This window comes from Macaca fascicularis, chromosome 6 (genome assembly GCF_037993035.2).
Source record: "Macaca fascicularis isolate 582-1 chromosome 6, T2T-MFA8v1.1".
In the NCBI taxonomy this organism is placed as follows: Eukaryota; Metazoa; Chordata; class Mammalia; order Primates; family Cercopithecidae; genus Macaca; species Macaca fascicularis.
Window position 1 is genome coordinate 74,227,496 of NC_088380.1, and position 21,719 is coordinate 74,249,214.

The 21,719-nt window shown below is 36.2% G+C and overlaps 1 long non-coding RNA gene across 1 annotated transcript in view; it reads right to left on the reverse strand.

Moving 5' to 3' along the window:
• Positions 1-290: 290 nt before the first annotated feature.
• LOC141407008 (uncharacterized) overlaps positions 291-21,719 on the reverse strand; it is a 165,740-nt gene continuing 144,311 nt past the window's right edge. Inside the window, exon 5 of the long non-coding RNA XR_012413710.1 lies at positions 291-367. This is a non-coding gene — a long non-coding RNA (uncharacterized lncRNA). The remainder of the gene's footprint in view (positions 368-21,719) is intronic.

Sequence of the window (21,719 nt, forward strand, 5' to 3'; positions counted from 1 at the left end):
TCACCCTATGACCTAATTACCTCCTAAAGTCCCATCTACTAATATTAATTAGTATTAGGATTTCACCATATGAATGTGGGAGGAGGGGTACAAGCATTCAGTCTACAGCAGTCATATGGCATCTCATCAGTATTGTATTGTATATCAGTATTGTATTGTATATAGTACCTGAAAGGCCTAGAATTCATTTCCTCACTTAAAGAGTTATTTTCCACTCAAAAAACCTCTTTGTAAACTGAGCAGGGGTGTGATTTCTGTCTCTCTTAAGAATTTTAAAAGTTAAGTGCATACCTCAATTATCTTGAAAAGAATTCCTCATTCCCCAGTTTGAGGTTGTTTTTGTTGTGTTGTTTTATTTTCAGCAATGCTGGTAAGAAAAGTCGTGACATTAGTAATGTTCGATCTTGCTTTTGCTCCCCTTTCAACCCTCTTCTCTTAATCTTATCATGTACCCATGCTTCATAAGGTCCTTTATCCTAATTGTTTTATTGGTAATAGTAGTAGTTGTTGTTGTCACTAGGAGTAAAAATAATTATAATACTACAGTGCATTAACTCAGACTCACAGAATCTTGTCATGCTAAGAGTTTAAATGAATTACTTCATTTAATTCTTACAGGAACCATAAAAAGGTGAGCAGCATCTTTATACCAATTTTGCAGATAAGACAATAGAGACTCAAAGAAGTTATGAAATGTATTCAAGATCATTCATCTAGCCAACTGTACAACAGAATTTAAATCCAGATTTCATAGCCTGTACTCTTACCTACTACTCTATGTTGGCTCTCTTACTGCCATTTATCTAGATTCCAACTATCATGTAACTGTGAACTAATCTAATGAAGCATTTAAAAATAAATATTTTAAAATTTAAAAAGTAATTTTATGTTTGTTGTCAAAAGTTCAGAAAACCTAGAAAAGCACAAAGAATAAAGTATTTATAGAATTACATCATACAGGGACTAATATTTTTGTATTCTCTACATCATACTCATAATAGATTAATATTGTTGTGATTAAACTGAACAACTTTTTTTGTAATCTGATTTTCTAAAGCATTAAAATTATTAAAGCATTTTCCCATATCATTAAGTTATATTTTCCAAGATCATTGTAGTCATATAGCATGCTATTATGTGGATGCATGAACAAATTTATTCAATCAGTTTTATACTGTTGAATATTTTGGTTAATTTTTTTTTTTTTTTTAGGTTAAAAATTTCCTTACTGATACTGCAGTTAAGAAGAAATCACTTAGGCAGATAGCAAGGGTATGGGAATCCCTGGTAAAGCTTTTCTTTTTAATGAAAAGCAGCCCCAAATCATTTTCTAACAAAGATCAGCCTGTAAAGGTGAGCTGCAGACGTAGAGGAGCAAGCTGGGAGCTTGCCTGAGTGAATGCCGGCAGGAACTAAGGACTAGGCCTGGCGCAGTGGCTCACGCCTGTAATCCCAGCACTTTGGGAGGCCGAGACGGGCGGATCACAAGGTCAGGAGATTGAAACCATTCTGGCTAACACGTTGAAACCCTGCCTCTACCAAAAATACAAAAAATTAGCTGGGCGTGGTGGCGGGCGCCTGTAGTCCCAGCTACTCAGGAGGCTGAGGCAGGAGAATGGCGTGAACCGGGGAGGCGGAGCCTGCAGTGAGCCAGGATTGCGCCACTGCCCTCCAGCCTGGGCGACAGAGCAAGACTCTGTCTCAAAAACAAAGGAGCTAAGGACTAGACATTTTCAAGATGGTGGCTCCATCTTCCTGTCTTTGCCAGCCACGTGTACTATAAGGGCAGACAAGATGGGCAGATCAACTAGAAAGTATATTTGCCTAATAAGATTAAGGTGGGACAACCAGCCTTCCCAGCAAGCTAAGTAAACTTCATACCTTACTTGATCGAACCGATCTGTGAGCGCTCTGTAAATCAGATACTGCCTCCTCAAAGTGGACTATAAAATTCAGTGTATTCACCACCAGCCGGTCCTTTCCCTTGGAGACCCCTCTCTCTATGGAGAGAGCTGTCTCTTTTTCTTCTCTTCCATTTATTATACCTCTGCTCCTAAACTCCTAGCGTGTGTCTGTGTCCTAAATTTTCCTGGCATGCAACAATTACCCAGACAACGTAGCCACTTCATTACTATCATTATTTAATTAAAACTTTCATATATGTCTGATTATTTCTTCTGGATAAATACCTAGAAGAAGAATTTCCAGTTCAAAAGTAAAAAAAAAAAAAAAAAAAAAAAAAAAAAATTTATTCTTTTTTTGCCAAAATACACTTCTAAAGATTGTTCTAATCTAAATTTTAACCAGTAGTTTTTTAATGTGGCCTGGTTTTATACACTCTAGCTAATACTATTTTTATTATTTGGAATTGTTTTCTTTTCCTTTTAATACTTCTTCCCATTTATTTTATTATTTTATTTTATTTATTTTTTTGAGACAGGATCTCACTCTGTCACACAGGCTGGAGTGCAGTGGTGTGATCTCAGCTCACTGCAACCTCCACCACTGGCTCAAGGGATCCTCCCACCTCAGCCCCCCAAGTAGCCATGTATTTTAAAATCAAGAGGGGAAAGACTTTTGCTTCCTTCCATGAAGGAATAGTAATTGCATGGTCTTTGCACTTTTACCTCCATAACCCATAAACAACTAGAAAACTAAATGAAATATATAAAATGTCTGTTTTCCAGCGTTAGACAAGAGGCAGTGTAGGTCTATGATCCCTGAAAGCATGACTTGCAGCCTGGAAGCAATTTCCTAACCTCAGGGCAGGAAAGGGGGCCCATGCAGAGCTTGGCAGTTTCTCTGAATTGAGGAGAGACAGGAGCTCAGAAAGGCTGAGGCAGCTGGAAATTACAGGGCAGCATTCCAGAGAGGGAGGAGCCACACAAAGGAAGAATGCCAGAAACCTGCATAGGAGTCCCATTGAGTGGCTGAAGCCAAAACTGCACATGTGTAAGTGAACTCCACAAATCCAGGCAAAGAACAACTGCCAGGGTTTTCTATCTGAACAGTTCTCTGAGCTCATTCAGGGCAGAATGACATTCGACTTGTTATTCCTTGGAGTGTAAAGACTCCATTTGAATACCTAGGTATTCAATAAAGACTACAGAAAAGCCAAGCCTTAGTAGTAGGAATAAACTAGCTCTACAATAAGGCCACTCTAGACCTATCCTAACAAAGCTTAACAACAAGCCTCAAAAGGATAAAAGTGATATGCAAGTAACTGCCTGCCAAAGCAAACATCAATACTCTAAGACAACAAAATCCAAGCAGTCAATAATGTAACATTCCTAACATCTAACATTCAATAAAAAAATTGTTAGATATGCCAAGAAGTATCAAGATGTGACCCTTAATCATGAGAAAAATAAGTGAGTGGAAATAAACACAAAAGTGGCTGAGAAGTACAATTAGCAGACAAGGACTTTAGAAGAACTACTATCAAAACTCAGCAATTTAAGAGAAAGCAAGGACATAAATAAAGAAGTTGAATATATGAAAAGGAGCCACACAATGTTCTAGAGTTCAAAAATAACATATCTGAAGTGAAAGAAGATTCACTTAATGAACTTAACAGCAGCTTAGACACTGTAAAAAAAAGATGAGTAAAATTGAAGATATAGCAATAGAAACTATCCTAAATCAAGCAAAGCGAGCAAAAAGGCTGGAAAAAAATGAATGAAACCTTAGTAAGATATCAGACAAGCAGTCTAATGTACATGTAATTGGAGTCTCAGATTGAGAGATAAGAGAGGAAGAAGTAGAAAAAAAATTTAAAGAAATAATAGTCGAATATATTCTAAAATTGATAAAAATAATAAGCCTACATGTTCAAAAAGCATGAAAAATGCAGGACAAACACAAAAAAATACCACACCAAGTCAAACAGCCAGCCTTCAAGATGGCTCCCAGTGACCCTCATCTGCTGGTATTCATGCCCTTGTATGGTTCCCTCCCATACAAAATAATGCTGACCTGTGTGACCAACTGGATATTGTGGAGATAATGACATGTGACTTCTGAGTGTAGATCACAAGAGGCACTACAGCTTCTGCCTTGCTTTCTTTTGAATCACTTGTTCTGGGAGAAGGCAGCTACAATGTCATGAAAACACTCAAGCAGCTCTATGAAGAAGTTCATATGTAAAGAAATTGAGGACTTCTATCCAAATCGCCATCAACTTGCCAGACACATGAGTGAGCCATCTTGGAAGCAGACCCTGCAGCCCCAGTCAAGCTTTCAGATGACTCCAGGCCCAGTCAACATCTTGACTGAACCTTCATGAGAGACCCACAACAAAACCAAGTAAGCTACACCTGAATATCAAACCCACAGAAATGGCAAGAGATAAGTGCTCATTGTTGTTTTAAGCCACTTGAATTTGGGGCATAATACTTTACACCGAAATAATTAGTTGTGTTTCTATTTGCTAGCAAAAAAAAAAAAAGGAAAATAAAATCTTAAAACAAAAAACAAAAAACCCTTAACAATAGCAATGAAACAGCATCTACTGAAAATTACAGAACATTACTAAGAGAAATTAAAGTAGACCTAAATAAATGGAGCTATCTACCATGTTCACAGAGTACAGGACACAAGACTATTAAATATTACTTTTTTCCAAATTAATCTACATGTTCTTGACAAGCTAATTTTAAAATGTATATGGAAATGCAATGAACCTAAAATAGTAAAATAAATCTTGAAGTAAGAACAAAGCTGGAGGTCTTATATACCTTACATCAAGAATTATTACAAAACGACAGAGTTCAAGATAATGTAGTGTTAGCATAAAAGTAAACATGTAGAAAAATGGAATGGAATACAAAGTCCAGATATGGATCACACACATGTGATCAATTGACTTTAGCAAGGGTACAAAGACATTTCAGTGGTAAAAGGAAAATTTTCTAACATATGGTGTTGAAATTACTGGATATATATGAGGGGAAAAATGAACATCAACTTTTATCACACACAGCATAAAACAGTCATAGAACTAAATGTAAAAGCTAAAACTGTAAAATTTCTAGACAAAATTTTCACAAAGAAAAACTTTTTGTTCACAAGAGAAAATCTTTGTGACCTTGAGATAGGCAAAGATTTCTTACATAGTACATCAAAATCACAAATTATAAATGAAAAAAATGATAAATTAGACATCATCAAAATTTCAAATTATTATTCTTCAAAAATCACTATTAAGGAAACAAAAAGGCAAATCATTAAACAGAAAAAATATTTGCATACATGTATAGCAAGGTGCCTAAATCTGGAAATTAAAAAGAAATAATAACTCAATAATAAAAAGGTAAACAAATTAAAAATGAGCAATGGATTTGAATAATAATTTCATAAAAGAAGGTATATGAATGGCCAGTAAGCACATGAAAAAGTGTTCAACTTTGAGTAATGAATTGTATACCTTAACTGGGTGAATTGGATGATATGTGAATGATATCTTGATAACACTTACATAAAAAATGAAACAATGAAGCTAGGAGTGGAGGAAGGAGTAAATTGCAAAGGTATGTGATACAGAAAAAGTGGCAGATAGGAGGCAGGGCTAACTTGCAGCTCCCACCTGGACAGACAAAGCAGTGTGTGGAGACTCACACTGTGAACTCTCGCTCCAAGAACTCCTACAGGAACATACAGGGAAAGCCGAGAGAATCCACAAACCCTTTGAAGGAGGTGGAATGCAACTGCAGGTTCTGTTAAGACAGCCAAGAAACTGTGAGTCCACTTTCTTTCTCAGCTGGGAGTCTCGTAACCTGGGACAAGTTCTCAGACTTGCTCACTGGTTGCCTGGAAATAAATTCAGTGCTGTTTGAGGGGGCATGGTGGGAGTGAGACTGGACTTTTGGGCTGCATGGGAGACGGATGAGGCCTGTGGCTGCTGGCTTTCCCCCACTTTCCTGGCAACTGGTGTGATGCAGCAGTGGCAGCCATAATCCCTCTGGGACCATAACTCCATTGGCCTGGAAACCACACCCCCATCCCCCACAGCAGCTGCAGCAAGCTCCACCCAAGGAGAGTCTAGCTCAGACAACCCAACCCCACCTCAACATGATGATCTTTCTCCACCTACCCTGGTAGCTGGAGACAAAGGACATAATCTCTTGGGAGCTCTATAGCCCTGCCCACCACCTGATACTTGGGCAAGCTTGTATCCTCCCTATACTACTGCAGCTGATGCACTTTTGAAGGTGCTATCTTTTGGCTGGAGGCCAGCCAACACAAAATCAGTGCACTTAAAAATACAGCCAAAGACCCTCACAGAGTCTACTTCACTTCCCTGCTACCTCCACCAGAGCAGGTGCTTGTATCCATGGCTGAAAGACCTGAAGATGGATAACATTACAGGACTCTGCAGATATTCCCCAGGACCAGCCTGGAGCCCAGTAGCTCTGCTGGGTGGCTAAATCCAGAAGAGAAATAACAATCACAGCAGTTTGGCTCTCAGGAAGCCTCATCCCTAGAAGAAGGGGGAAAGCACCAAATCAAGGAAGCACTTCATGGGACAAAAGAATCTGAACAGCAGCCCTTGAGTCCCAGATCTTTTCTCTGACATAGTCTACCCAAAACAGAAGGAACCAGAAAAACAATTCTGGTAATATGATGAAACAAGATTATTTAATACCCCCAAAAGATTATACCAGCTCACCAGCAAAGATAAAATCTCTGAATTGCCAGAAGAATTCAGAAGGTCGATTATTAAGCTAATCAAGGAGGCACCAGAGAAACATGAAGTTCAACTTAACAAAATAAAAACAATGATACAGGATATGAATGGAAAAATCTCCAGTGAAATAGATAACATAAACAAAAGACAATCACAAATTCTGGAAATGAAGGACACACTTAGAGAAATGCAAAATGCACTGGAAAGTCTCAGCAATAGAATTGAACAAGTAGAAGAAAAAATTTCAGAGCTCAGAAGCTCTTTAGTTTAATTAGATCCCATTGGTCAATTTTGGCTTTTGTTGCTGTTGCTTTTGGTGTTTTAGACATGAAGTCCTTGCCCATGCCTATGTCCTGAATGGTATTACCTAGGTTTTATTCTAGGGTTTTTGTGGTTTTAGGTCTAACATTTAAGTCTCTAATCCATCTTGAATTAATTTTCATATAAGGAGTAAGGAAAGGATCCAGTTTCAGCTTTCTACTTATGGCTAGCCAATTTTCCCAGCACCATTTATTAAATAGGGAATCCTTTCCCCATTTCTTGTTTTTGTCAGGTTTGTCAAAGATCAGATGGCTGTAGATGTGTGGTATTATTTCTGAGGGCTCTGTTCTGTTCCATTGGTCTATATCTCTGTTTTGGTACCAGTACCATGCTGTTTTGGTTACTGTAGCCTTGTAGTCAGGTAGCGTGATGCTGTACAGCAAAAGAAACTACCATCAGAGTGAACAGGAAACCTACAGAATGGGAGAAAATTTTTGCAATCTACTCATCTGACAAAGGGCTAACATCCAGAACCTATAAAGAACTCAATCAAATTTACAAGAAAAAAAACAAACAATCCCATCAAAAAGTGGGCAAAGGATATGAACAGACACTTCTCAAAAGAAGACACTTATACAGCCAACAGACACATGAAAAAATGCTCATCATCACTGGCCATCAGAGAAATGCAAATCAAAACCACAATGAGATACCATCTCACACCAGTTAGAATGGCAATCATTAAAAAATCAGGAAACAACAGGTGCTGGAGAGGATGTGGAGAAATAGGAACACTTTTGCACTGTTGGTGGGACTGTAAACTAGTTCAACCATTGTGGAAAACAGTATGGCAATTCCTCAAGGATCTAGAGCTAGAAATACCATTTGACCCAGCCATCCCATTACTGGGTATATACCCAAAGGATTATAAATCATGCTGCTATAAAGACACATGCACACATATATTTACTGTGGCACTATTCACAATAGCAAAGACTTGGAACCAACCCAAATGTCCATCAATGACAGACTGGATTAAGAAAATGTGGCACATTTACACCATGGAATACTGTGCAGCCATAAAAAAGGATGAGTTCGTATCCTTTGTAGGGACATGTTGATGCAGCTGGAAACCATCATTCTCAGCAAACTATTGCAAGAACAGAAAACCAAATACCGCATGTTCTCACTCATAGGTGCGAATTGAACAATGAGATCACTTGGACACAGGAAGGGGATCATCACACACTGTGTCCTATTGTGGGGAGAGGGAGGGAGGGATAGCATTAGGAGATATACCTAATGTGAATGACGAGTTAATGGGTGCAGCACACCAACATGGCACATGTATACATATGTAACAAACCTGCATGTTGTGCACATGTACCCTAGAACGTAATTAAAAAAAAAAAAAAAAAAAGAAAAGAAAAATCAGAGCTCAAAGACAAGGCTTTAAAATTAACCCAATCCAACAAAAACAAAGAAAAAAAATCTTTTTAAATGAACAAAGCCTCCAAGAAGTTTGAGATTGTGTTAAATGACCACACCTAATAATACTAAGCGTTCCCAAGGAAAAAGAGAACTCTACAAGTTTGGAAAACATATTTGAGGGAATAATCAAGGAAAACTTCCCTGGCCTTGTAGATCTAGACATCCAAGTACAAGAAGCTCAAAGAACAACTGGGAAATTCATTGCAAAAAGATCATCAGGTTATCTAAAGTCAAGACAAAGAATCTTAAGAGCTGTGAGGCAAAAGTATCAGGTAACCTATAAAGGAAAACCTATCAGATTAATAGCAGATTTATCAGCAGAAATCCTACCAGCTAGAAGGGATTGCGATCCTATCTTCAATCTCCTTAAACAAAACAAGTAACAGCCAAGAATCTTGTATCCAGTGAAACTAAGCTTCATAAATGAAGGAAAGATACAGTCAAACAAATGCTGAGAATTCACCACTACCAAGCCAGCACTACAAGAACTGCTAAAAGAAGCTCTAAATGTTGAAATGAATCCTCAAAATACACCAAAGTAGAATCTCTTTAAAGCATAAATCTAATAGGACCTATAAAGCAATAATAAAATGAAAAAAAACCCACAAGGTATTCAGGCAACAAATAGTATGATTAATAGAATAGTGCCTCACATCTCAACACTAATATTGAATGTAAATGGACTAAATGTTCCACTTAAAAGATATGGAATGGCAGAATGGATAAGAATTTACCAACCAACTATCTCCTGTCTTTGAGAGACTCACCTAACACATAAGTATTCACATAAACTTAAGGTAAAGGGGTGGAAAAAGATATTCCATGCAAATGGACACCAGAAGCAAACAGGAGTAGCTACTCTTACATTAGACAAAACAAACTTTAAAGCAACAGCAGTTAAACAAGACAAAGAGGGACATTATATAATGATAAAAGGACAAGTTCAACAGGAAAATATCACAATCCTAAATATATATGCACCTAACACTAGAGCTCCCAAATTTATAAAACAATTACTACTAGACCTAAGAAATGGGATAGATGGCAACACAATAATAGTAGGAGACTTCAGTACTCCACTGACAGCACTAGACAGGACATCAGGATAGAAAGTCAACAAAGAAACAACGGACTTAAACTATACTCTAGATATTTACAGAACATTCTACCCAACAACTGCAGAATATACATTCTATTCATCAGCACATGAAACATTTTCCAAGATAGACCATATGATAGTCCACAAAACAAGTCTCAACAAATTTAAGAAAATTGAAATTATAGCACATACTCTCTCAGACCACAGTGGAATAAAACTGGAAATCAACTCCAAAAGGAAACCTCAAAACCATGCACATACATGGAAGTTAAATAACCTAGTCTTGAGTGGTTGCTGGATCAACAATGAAATCAAGATGGAAATTTAAAAATTCTTTGAACTGAATGATAATAGTAACACAACCTACTGAAACCTCTGGGATACAGCAAAGGCAGTGCTAACAGGAAAGTTCATAGCATTAAATGCCAACATCAAAAAGTCTGAAAGAGTACAAACAGATAATCTTAGGTCACATCTCAAGGAACTAGAGAAATAAGAACAAACCAAACCCAAACCCAGCAGAAGAAAAGAAATAAACATCAGACCAGAACTAAATGAAATTGAAACTATATATATATACACATATGTATATGTATATACATATATACACATATGTATATGTATATACATATATACACGTATATATACACGTATGTATACATAGACTTCTATGTGTATATATACATATATTTATATATGTGTATATATAATATGTGTATATATACATATATATGTGTATATATACATATATGTGTATACATATATATGTGTATATATATGTATATGTGTATATACGTATATATGTGTATATATACGTATGTATATGTATATGTAAATGGCCTAAATGTTCCACTTAAAAGATACGGAATAGCAGGATGGATAAGAATTTACCAACCGACTATCTCCTGTCTTCAAGAGACTCACCTAACACATAAGTATTTACCAACATATATATATACACATATATGTATATATACACATACTATATATACAGATATATACACATACTATATATACATACATATATATACATATATACATATGTATGAGATAAATGAAACAAAAAGCTGGTTCTTTGAAAAGGTAAATAAAATTGGTAGATTATTAGTGAGATTAATTACGAAAAGAAGAAGATCCAAATAAGCTCAATTAGAAATGAAACAGGAGATATTACAACCAATACCACAGAAATACAAAAGATCATTCAAGGCTACTATGAACACCTTTATGCACATAAACTAGAAAACATAGAGGAGATGGATAAATTGCTGAAAATATACAACCCTCCTAGATTAAACCAGGTAGAAATAGAAGCTCTGAACGGGTCAATAATAAGCAGTGAGACTGAAAATTGGTAATTAAAAAGTTACCAACAAAAAAGGTCCAGGACCAGACAAATTCACAGCTGAATTGTATCAGACATCCAAAGAATAATTGGTACCAATCCTAAGATGGAGAAAAAGGAAATCCTCCCTAAATCATTCTGTGAAGCTAGTATCACCCTAATACCAAAACTAGGAAAGGAAATAACAAAAAGAGAAAACTACAGACCAATTTCCCTGATGAACACAACGCAAAAATCCTCAACAAAATACTAGCTAATGGAATCCAACAGCATATCAAAGAGTATCCACTATGATCAAGTGGATTTCATACCAGGATGTAGGGATGGTTTAACATACCCAGATCAATAAATGTAATACACCACATAAACAGAATTAAAAACAAAAATCACATGATCATCTCAATCAATGCCAAAAAAGCATTTGACAAAATCCAACAATGCTTTATGACTAAAACCCTCAGCAAAATCATCATAGAAGGGACATATCTTAAGGTAATAAAAGTCATCTGTGACAAACCCACATCCAACATTATACTGAACAGGGAAAATTGAAAGCATTCCCCCTGAGAACTGGAACAAGACAAGGATGCCCACTTTCACCACTTCTATTCAACATAATACTGAAATTCCTAGCCAGAGCAATCCAACAAGAGAAAGAAACAAAGGGCATCCAAATCAGTAAAGAGGAGGTCAAACTGTCAAACTGTCACTGTTTGCTGATGACATGATTGTATACCTAGAAAACTCTAAAGACTCATCCAAAAAACCCTGAGGACTGGTAAATGAATTCAGCAAAGTTTCAGAATACAAAATTAATGTACACAAATTAGTAGCTCTGCTATACACCAACAGCAGCCAAGCTGAGGATCAAATCAAGAACTCAACTCCTTTTACAATAGCTGCAAAAAAATAAAATACTTAGGAATATACCTAACCAAGGAGGTGAAAGACCTTACAAAGAAAACTTCAAAACACCACTGAAAGAAATTGTAGACGACACAAACAAATGGAAACACCCTCTATGCTCATGAATGAGCAGAATCAATATTGTGAAAATGACCATACTGCCAAAAGCAATCTACAAGATCAATGCAATTCCTCTCAAAATGCCACCATCATTCTTCACAGAACTAGAAAAAAAAATCCTAAAATTCATATGGGAACTAAAAAGGAACCTGCATAGCCAAAGCAAGACTAAACAAAAAGAACAAATCTGGAGGCATCACATTACCTGACTTCATACTATAAGGCCATAGTCACCAAAACAGTGTGGTACTAGTATAAAAATAAGCACATAGACCAATGGAACTGAATAGAGAAAATAGAAATAAAGCCAAATACTTACTTATATAAATAAAACTGATCTTCGACAAAGCAAACAAAAACATAAAGTGGAGAAAGGACTCCCTATTCAACTAATGGTGCTGGGATATTATCAAGTCACATGTGGAAGAATGAAACTGGATCCTCCTATCTCACCTTGTACAAAAACCAACTCAAGACAGATCAAAGACTTAAATCTAAGATCTGAAACCATAAAAATTCTAGAAGATAACATCAGAAAATCCCTTCTAGACATTGGCTTAGGCACAGATTTCATGACCAAGAACCCAAAAGCAAACGCAACAAAAACAAAGATAAATAGATGGAACTTAATTAAACTAAAAAGCTTCTGCACAGTAAAAGAAATAATCAGCAGAGTAAACAGACAACCCATAGAGTGGGAGAAAATTTTCACAATCTATGCTTCCGACAAAGGAAAAATATCCAGAATCTACAAGGAATTCAAACAAATCAGCAAGAAAAAACAAGCAATCCCATCAAAAGGTGGGCTAAAGAAATGAATAGACAATTCTCAAAAGAAGATATACTAATGGCCAACAAACCTATGAAAAAAATGCTCAACATCACTAATGATCAGGGAAATCAAATCTAAACCACAATGTGATATAACTTTACTCCCACAAGAATGGCCATAATCAAAAAGTCAAAAAACAATAGATGTTGGCATGAATGTGGTGAAAAAGGAGCACTTTTACACTGCTGGTGGGAATGTAAACCAATACAATCACTATCAAAAACAGTGTTGAAATTCCTTAAAGAACTAAAAGTAGATCAACCAGTTGCTTTTGTTGTTTGTGTTTTGAGACAGAGTCTCACTCTGTCGCCCAGGCTGGAGTGCTGTGGTGCAATCTCAGTTCACTGCAACCTCCATCTCCCAGATTCAAGTGATTCTCATGCCTCAGCTCCCCAAGTAGCTGGGATTACAGGTGTGTGCTACCACACCTGGCTAATTTTTGTATTTTTAGTAGAGATGGAGTTTCACCATGTTGGCCAGGCTGGTCCCAAACTCCTGACCTCAGGTGATCAGCCTGCCTTGACCTCCCAAAGTACTGGGATTACAGGCGTGAGCCACCATGCTCGGCTAGATCTACCATTTGATCCAGCAATACCACTCCTGGGTATCTACCCAAAGGAAGAAAAGTCATTATAAGAAAAAGATGCTTGCACACGCGTGTTTGTAGCAGCACATTTCACAATTGCAAAAATATGGAACCAGCCCAAATGCCCATCAATTAATGACTGGATAATGTTGGGGGGGGGTGTGTGTGACATATTTATATTTGAAATACTACTCAGCCACAAAAAGAAATAAATTAATGGTATTTGTGGCAGCCTGGATGGAATTGGAGACCATTATTCTAGGTGAAGTAACTCAGGAACAGAAAATCAAACATTGTATGTTCCCACTTGTAAGTGTGAGCTAAGCTACAAGGACACAAAGGCATAAGAATGATACAATGGACTTTGGGGACTCGGGAAAGTGTGGGAGGCTTGTGAGGGATAAAAGACTGCACATTGAGTACAGTGTACACTGCTCAGGTGATGGGCACACCAAAATCTCAGAAATCACCACTGAAGAACTTATTCATGTACAAATAATAATAATTAAATAAATAAATATTAGGGCTTGGTGATGGGGCCAATGTAAGAGATGCAATCACAAAAAATTAATTAAATCATACAATTTTAAAAAAGGTATGTGAGGTGATGAAATGATGAAAATGTTCAGTATCTTGATTGTAGCAGTAGTTTCATGGGTGTATGCAACTCTAAAAATTAATCAAATTGTACACTTTAACTGAATTCAGCTTATTGTATGTAAGTAATCAGGTTGCTTTTATTTTTTATTTGTTTTTATTTTTATTTTTTTTTTGAGACGGAGTCTCGCTCTGTCGCCCAGACTGGAGTGCAGTGGCCGGATCTCACTACAAGTTCCGCCTCCCGGGTTTACGCCATTCTCCTGCCTCAGCCTCCCGAGTAGCTGGGACTACAGGCGCCCGCCACCTCGCCCGGCTAGTTTTTTGTATTTTTTAGTAGAGACGGGGTTTCACCGTGTTAGCGAGGATGGTCTCGATCTCCTGACCTCGTGATCCGCCCGTCTTGGCCTCCCAAAGTGCTGGGATTACAGGCTTGAGCCACCGCGCCAGGCCATCAGGTTGCTTTTATGAGATGTGTAAACTGAAAAGTGTCCAGCATTTATTTCCCATCCCCAGAGGCAATTAACATTGTTATACACTTGTATATTCTGTAGACATTTTATGCATGTGGTAAATTTTTTTTCCTTTTTTTCTTTTTTTTTTTTTTTTTTTTGAGACGGAGGTTCACTCTTGTTGCCCAGGCTGGAGTGCAATGGCACAATCTTGGCTCACTGCAGCCTCCACCTCCCAGGTTCAGCGATTCTCCTGCCTTAGCCTCCCAAGTAGATAGGATTACAGGCATGCACCACCATACCTGGCTAATTTTTCTGTATTTTTAGTAGAGACGGGGTTTCTCCATGTTAGTGAGGCTGGTCTCGAACTTCCGACCTCAGGTGATCCACCTACCTCGGCCTCCCAAAGTGGTGGGGTTACAGGCGTGAGCCACCACACCCAGCCCTTGGAAATGCATTCTTATATACATTGTTTTCCCTTTCTTAAAACAAATGGTACCATACTATGCACACTTTTATACATCTTGTGTTTTTTTCACTAAATATATTTTGAAGATAATTCTCTATCAGAATATAAGGAACTCCATTATCCTTTTTTACATCTGCTTAGAATTAGGTGGCATGGATGTAGTATGCTTAATCAGTATTTTAATTTATGTTATTTTCACTCTTGATATTACATACAGTGTCAAAGTGAATACACTTGTATATATGTAATTTCATACATTTATCTATCCAGAGAGTAAATATGCATCCAAAAGAAGACTAGAACAAAAAATATAGACCTTTCTAATTTCGATAAATGTAGCAAATTTCCCTTCATGTGTATTGTATAAATTTATACTATCACCAGCAGTTATCAAGTTTTTTAATCTTTGACAATATCATAGGTGAAAAACAGTATCTCATTACTTGAATTTATGTTTCTCTAATTGTGAATAGGATTGAGTAACTGCTCGGTTTCCAGAATCATGAGTATTTCATTTTCTGTGAACCAGTGTTTATAATCTTTAACTATTTTTCTATTATATTCTTAAATTGGACTTATCTATTGGTAGAAGGTCTTTCTATATAAGCAAAGTATTTTTCACCTCTATTGTGAGGTACAAATATTTATTTGTTTGTTATATTTTGACTTGATAAGAATGAACTTTATCAAATATTTTTATTTTATAAAATTCTACCACACATTTCTTCTTGACTACTGAGTTTTGTGTTAGACTTAGATTTTTTCCATCTTATGACCATAAAAAATAATTCCCCAGAATTTTCTAAGGCATTTTTATGGTTTTACATTTTATGCTCAAACCTTTAATCAATTGAGAATATATTTTGCTGTAGCATGCTAATTACTCAAATATTTCCCAGATGGCTACTCAATTGTTCCAATACCATTTATTGAATAATCCATCTTTTCTCCATTGATTTGAAATGCCACCTTTATCATAGGCTATATTCCCATATGTATTTGAATCTATGTCTACACTTCTGTTCTGTTCTACTGATCCACCTGTCTATTCATGTAACTATACCAGAATGTTCTAATTGTTATAGCTTTATAACAAGAGTCCATAGCTAGTAGGGCTAATTTCCCCTCCTTTCATCTTTTTTTATCAAAATTTTTTCTGGCTCTCCTTGTTTGCGTTTTTTTCTGTTTGAGCTTCAGAACCAGTTTGTATAATTCCACAGACTAAATCCTTTTGATATTTTTATTGGGATTATTTAAAGTTTATACATTGTAGAATATTGACATATTTCTGATTTTGATGCTTTCTATCCAAAATCAATTACAGTATACCTTTTCATTTGTAAGTCTTCTTTTACTAGTCTTCTACTAGTATTTACATTTTTTCTTTATAGAAATCATGCATATTCTCTTTCCAGTTGTTTTAACCTAATTGCATTGACTAGAATCTCTTAGAACTTGCTAAGTAAGAGCAAGGACATCTTGGTCTTCTTCTTAATTTTAATGGAAAGGTTTATAACATTTTCCTGTTAAGAATCATGCTGTGTTTGTGGCATACATGTATATAGTTACACTACCACCAGCAGCTGTCAGTTTTTTAATCTTTGGCAATATTATGGGCAAAATCCAGTATCTCATTTACTTGAATTTGTGTTTTTCTACATAAATCAATGTAAACTCTACACAGAAAGAAACATAAATCTATCCATTGAGAGTTTTTTTTTTTTTTTTTTTTTGAGATGGAGTCTCGCCCTGTCGCCCAGGCTGGAGTGCAGTGGCCCAATCTCGGCTCACTGCAAGCTCCGCCTCCTAGTTTCATGCCATTCTCCTGCCTCAGTCTCCCGAGTAGCTGGGACTACGGGCGCCCGCCACCACGCCCGGCTAATTTTTTGTATTTTTAGTACAGGCGAGGTTTCACTGTGTTAGTCATGATGGTCTTGATCTCCTGACCTCGTGATCTGCCCACCTCGGCCTCCCAAAGTGCTGGAATTACAGGCGTGAGCCACTGCACCGAGCCCATTGAGAGATTTTTTTAAAATCAGAAATGAAAATTGAACTTTAATATTTTTTAGTTTCTATGAACACTATATTATTTTTTAATTTTACCAATTAATGTAGCAACTTTTAGTAATATATTTTTGTAACAATGAATAATTCTTACATTCCTGGAATGAATTTCATCATGCTGCATTCATTTCATATAGATAGAGAGTGTGAGAGAGAGATGGGGTTTCACTATGTTGCTCAGGTTGGTCTCACACACCTGGGCTCAAGCAATCCTCCTGCCTTGGCCCCGCAAAGTGCTGGGATTAGAGGCATGAGCTACCATGCCCAGCATGTATTAATTTTTTAATATGCTGCTGAATGCCATTTGCTAGTTTTTAATTTGGGATTTTACATCAGTATTCATAAATGAAACTGATAGTCCAAACTTTTTGTTCAATCTTTGCTGGATTTTGAAATCAGTGCTAGTTTCATTCTAAAATGTTTTGGAAACTTACATGTGTGTGCGTGCATGGGGGTGTGTGTGTGTGTGTGTGTGTAAGAATAGTTTAAATTGTATTGCAGTTCTCTCACCCTTAAAGATTTCATAGAATTCCCCTGTGACTCCATCAAACCTAGTGATTCTTAGGAGGAAATTGTTTTATCCATTTATTTTTCCTATCACAAATGATAAGATGACATTTTTATCTCTCTGGGTCAATTCTGGTCATTTATATTTTTCTATAAAATTATACATTGTATCTGGATTCTCAAATTTATTTCTATAAATGTGAACACAAAGTCATGTGAATTCCTTTCTTTCCTGTATATGAGGCTCTTTTACTATTATAATTGCTTTTTTTCTATATATGCTTTCTTGCTTTGTGTCTTATTTAAGTAAGCTAGATTATCTCTAAAAATTTTTTCCCCACAGAACCAGCTGTTAGACTTGTTATATATACGTTATCCACTTTAAAATTTATTAATTTGTTTTATCCTTATTTTTATTTTTCTGCTTTCTTTAGCTTTGTTTTGCTTTTATATTTTTAATCTATTAAAACTGGATGCTTTACTCAGCTGTTTTCATCCTTTATTGTTTATTATTATAAATTTTCCTCTAAGTACTATATAAGAAAACCTGTATCCTGATGAACTTTTTATGTTTTGTTTTCATTATCATTATTTTCTAGATAACTGGCACTTTCAGTTTTGATAACCTCTTTGACTTAAAAAGTTAATTTTTTTTGTTTTTTTTTTTTTTTTTGAGGCATTCTTACTCTGTCACTCAGGCTGAAGTGCAGTGGCACAATCATGACTCACTAAAGCCTCAATCTTCCCAGACTCTGATGATCCTCACACCTCAGCCTCCCAAGTAGCTGAGATTACAGGTGCACACTGCCACACATGGCTAAATTTTGTTTTTTTTTTTTTTTGTAGAAATGGGATTTCTCCATGTTGCCCACGCTGGTCTTGAACTCCTGGGCTCATGTGACCCTCTACCTTGGCCTTCCAAAGTGCTGGGATTATAGGCATGAGCCACGGCACCCAGTCAAAAAGTTAGTGTTTAAGAGAAGGTTATTCTTTCTCAGCTGTTATTTTGTTTAGTTTCATGATTTTAATTTATGCACAGTGAATAGAATACGTTAAAACTGTTTCTACTTTTTTTTTTTTTTTTTTTTTTGGAGACAGTCTCACTCTGTCATCCAGGCTGGAGTGCAGTGGTGTGATCTCATGCACTGCAACCTCCACACTTCCCAGCTTCAAGCGATTCTCGTGCCTCAGCCTCCTGAGTGGCTGGGATTACAGGCACACACCACCATGCCCAGCTAAGTTTTGTATTTTTAGTAGAGACAGGGTTTCACCATGTTGGCCAGGCTGGTCTCAAACTCCTGACCTCATGTGGTCCACTCACCTCTGCCTCCCAAAGTGCTGGGATTACAAGCGTTAGCCACCATGCCTCACCCATTTCTACTTTTTGAAATGTATTCAGGTGTACCTTATACCCTGAAATTTGGTCAATTTTTATAAATGTTTCATAGGTACACAAGAGTGAATTTATTCTCAGTTTTCATTATATAGAGGTTAGATACATATATCAGTATAATCTCCCTCAACACTTTAATATAGATTTTATTTCCTTATTTATTTTGACCATTTGTTCTTTCATAAATAACTAAACTTCCTCCTCCCCACTGAATTGTATGAAAAATTTTTCTGTTTTTCCTAATGTTTGCCTTAATACCTTTATAATTCTATTTATATTACTTGAGCTACTAGCTTTTTAAATGATCTCTATTTTTTCATGAGAAAATTTGACACAACTTTACTATCTGCAGTTTTTTAATCCCCTTTCTCCACCAATTATTATTATGTACATTATTTCTACATTTTCAGGTTTTATATCTATATTCTATTGATCATCTCCATTTATTTTTATTTCTTCATTCACCTACTGGTTAGCTAAAATTCTTCCACCAATATCTTCAAAAAGGGGACATATGATGAAAATTATCTTATTTTTTCATGTTAAGAAACATTTTGTTGTTGCTGCTCTTGTTGTTTTTATATGTAAATGACAGTATGTCCAGATATAATATTCCTGACTCACACATTCTTTCCTTCAGTGTTTTAAAAGTATTACTCCACTTTCTCCCAATATTGAATATTGCTGTGAAGAAGTCTAAGGCCACCACTGTTTCTCCTTTTATAGTGCCTTTATATTTTTACCTAGGTGCCCCTAAAATTCTTTAGCTTTAAATCTAGAAACTTTATAAGGAGATTTTAGTATGACTGTTCTATGCCATTTTTTTCCTGAAACATGCCCTTATAATTTCTGGAGTCCAGACTTGAAAGTTTTCTTGAATTATATTTTTATCTTGTTCTCTATGTAAGGGGCATCAATTATACATATTTTGGATCTCCTTTGCCTTTCTTCCATGTCTACCTTTCTTCCTTTATAGCAATATGCTGAATCACAGTTTTAATTGGTACTGTAATAATATTTTGATGACAAGTATTTTTCCTATCCAACATTACTTTTTCTTGTTTCTTTCCAACTGTTTTCCTTATTGTATATCTATATAGATCCTGTGGTCATTCCTCTATTATTATTTATTTTTATTATTACTGCAATTCACCTTTGGGCAAGATGAGTAATTCTTGGATCAGCTGTTCATAGTCAGTTTGTTTTAAGAAATGGCTTATAACCTTGTTCCAAGGTAAATAATTCTCACAACACAGGGCTGTGTATATGAATGTGATTGCTGAATCATTTCTTCATCTCAGCTAACAAAAACGTCACACTGTATTACTTACCAAGTGAACCAAGAATGGCTTCTTTCCAGTCTCAACAATAGACGACTTATAGTAAATATCACTTATTTGTTTGATTCCTTTTCAATCTTGACTTCTCAGCTTCTCAATATCTCATTCCACATGTAATCAGGAAACCTTTTTCTGCCAGCTCCTCACCCTAACACCATTGTTACAGATAAAGAATTATTGGTTTATGCCTCAGGCTGTAACACTTATTTTAAAGATGTGTGCTTTGCTAGCTTTTTGTGAAATACACAGCTCTAAGCATCTCCTCTCTATGTCTTCTTGATCTCCTGTTTGACCTTCACTGTTTTTGGCAGGGCTTCCTCTTTTTTTTATGGTTTTGGGTTTCAGACGCCTTTTTATTTCATGGCAATGGAGCTTTTGTTTTTGTTGCTCATGATCTTTGTTGCTTTTAGATGATTCCGGAGAAAGAAAAGAGAAGTTCTGATTTTGCTCCATACTTTAAAAGTATATATACAGCTGAAAGTTTTAAAAGTATTTGATCACACCCTCCACTGGGGAGTGTTTAATTTATTTCAGACGCTTGAAAAATCAACGAGGTTTATGTTATCTCTGCAGCCATCTAAGCTGGCTGCAAGATCACAAATAGGTAAACACATTACCAATGTGTGTGTTAATCTTTTTGTCATTCTCATACACTCCCTACTTCTCATCACCCACTAAAGATCAAGCACACACTCCCTACTTATCCCCTAAAGATCAAGCACTTGATGATAATAGCAAAAGTACCAGCGAGGAAATAGGCTCATTGCCCCTAAAAATAGATAAATAAGTCCCCAGCAACTTCTTTCTACTCTTAATATTAGAATAAATCTATGCTCATTTCAATTGTATGAGAAAGACTTTTTTTTTTTTTTTTTTTTTTTTTTTTTGAGATGGAGTCTCACTCTGTCACCCAGGCTGGAGTGCAGTGGCACGATCTTGGCTCACTGCAACTTCTGCTTCCCAGGTTCAAGCGATTCTCATGCCTCAGCCTCCCAAGTGGCTGGGATTACAGGCACCTGCCACCACGCCCGACTAATTTTCATATTTTTAGTAGAGATGGAGTTTCACCATGTTGGCCAGGTTGGTCTCAAACTCCTGGCCTTAGGTGATCCACCCACCTTGGCCTCCCAAAGTGCTGAGACTACAGGCATGAGCCACCGTGCCTGGCCAAGAAATAATATTCTTTTCAGTTAAATTGCATATCAGAAACTGAGCACACATACATGAAACCACTCTGATAAAATATTTTGAACACTGAAATTGTCAATATATAGACTTCATGGGAAACAAGAATTTCACCAAACTAAATAATCTTTGGAGGCTCCAACTTTGTTAGATAGCTTCTATAGAGCAGCTAAAATGTCTTTGTTTTTAGATACTAGTAAGATCTAGTTTTATTGAATTATAATCAGAAAATGTTAATTGTGATATTCTAATTTGAAGAACTTATCAAGACTAATATTTGATTAATATGAAATTAGTAATTGTGAAATTTTCATCAATGTTCCATGGGCATTTAAAAAGAAGCTATATTCTCAATCATTGGTTCCCACATATAGGTCTTATTTACCA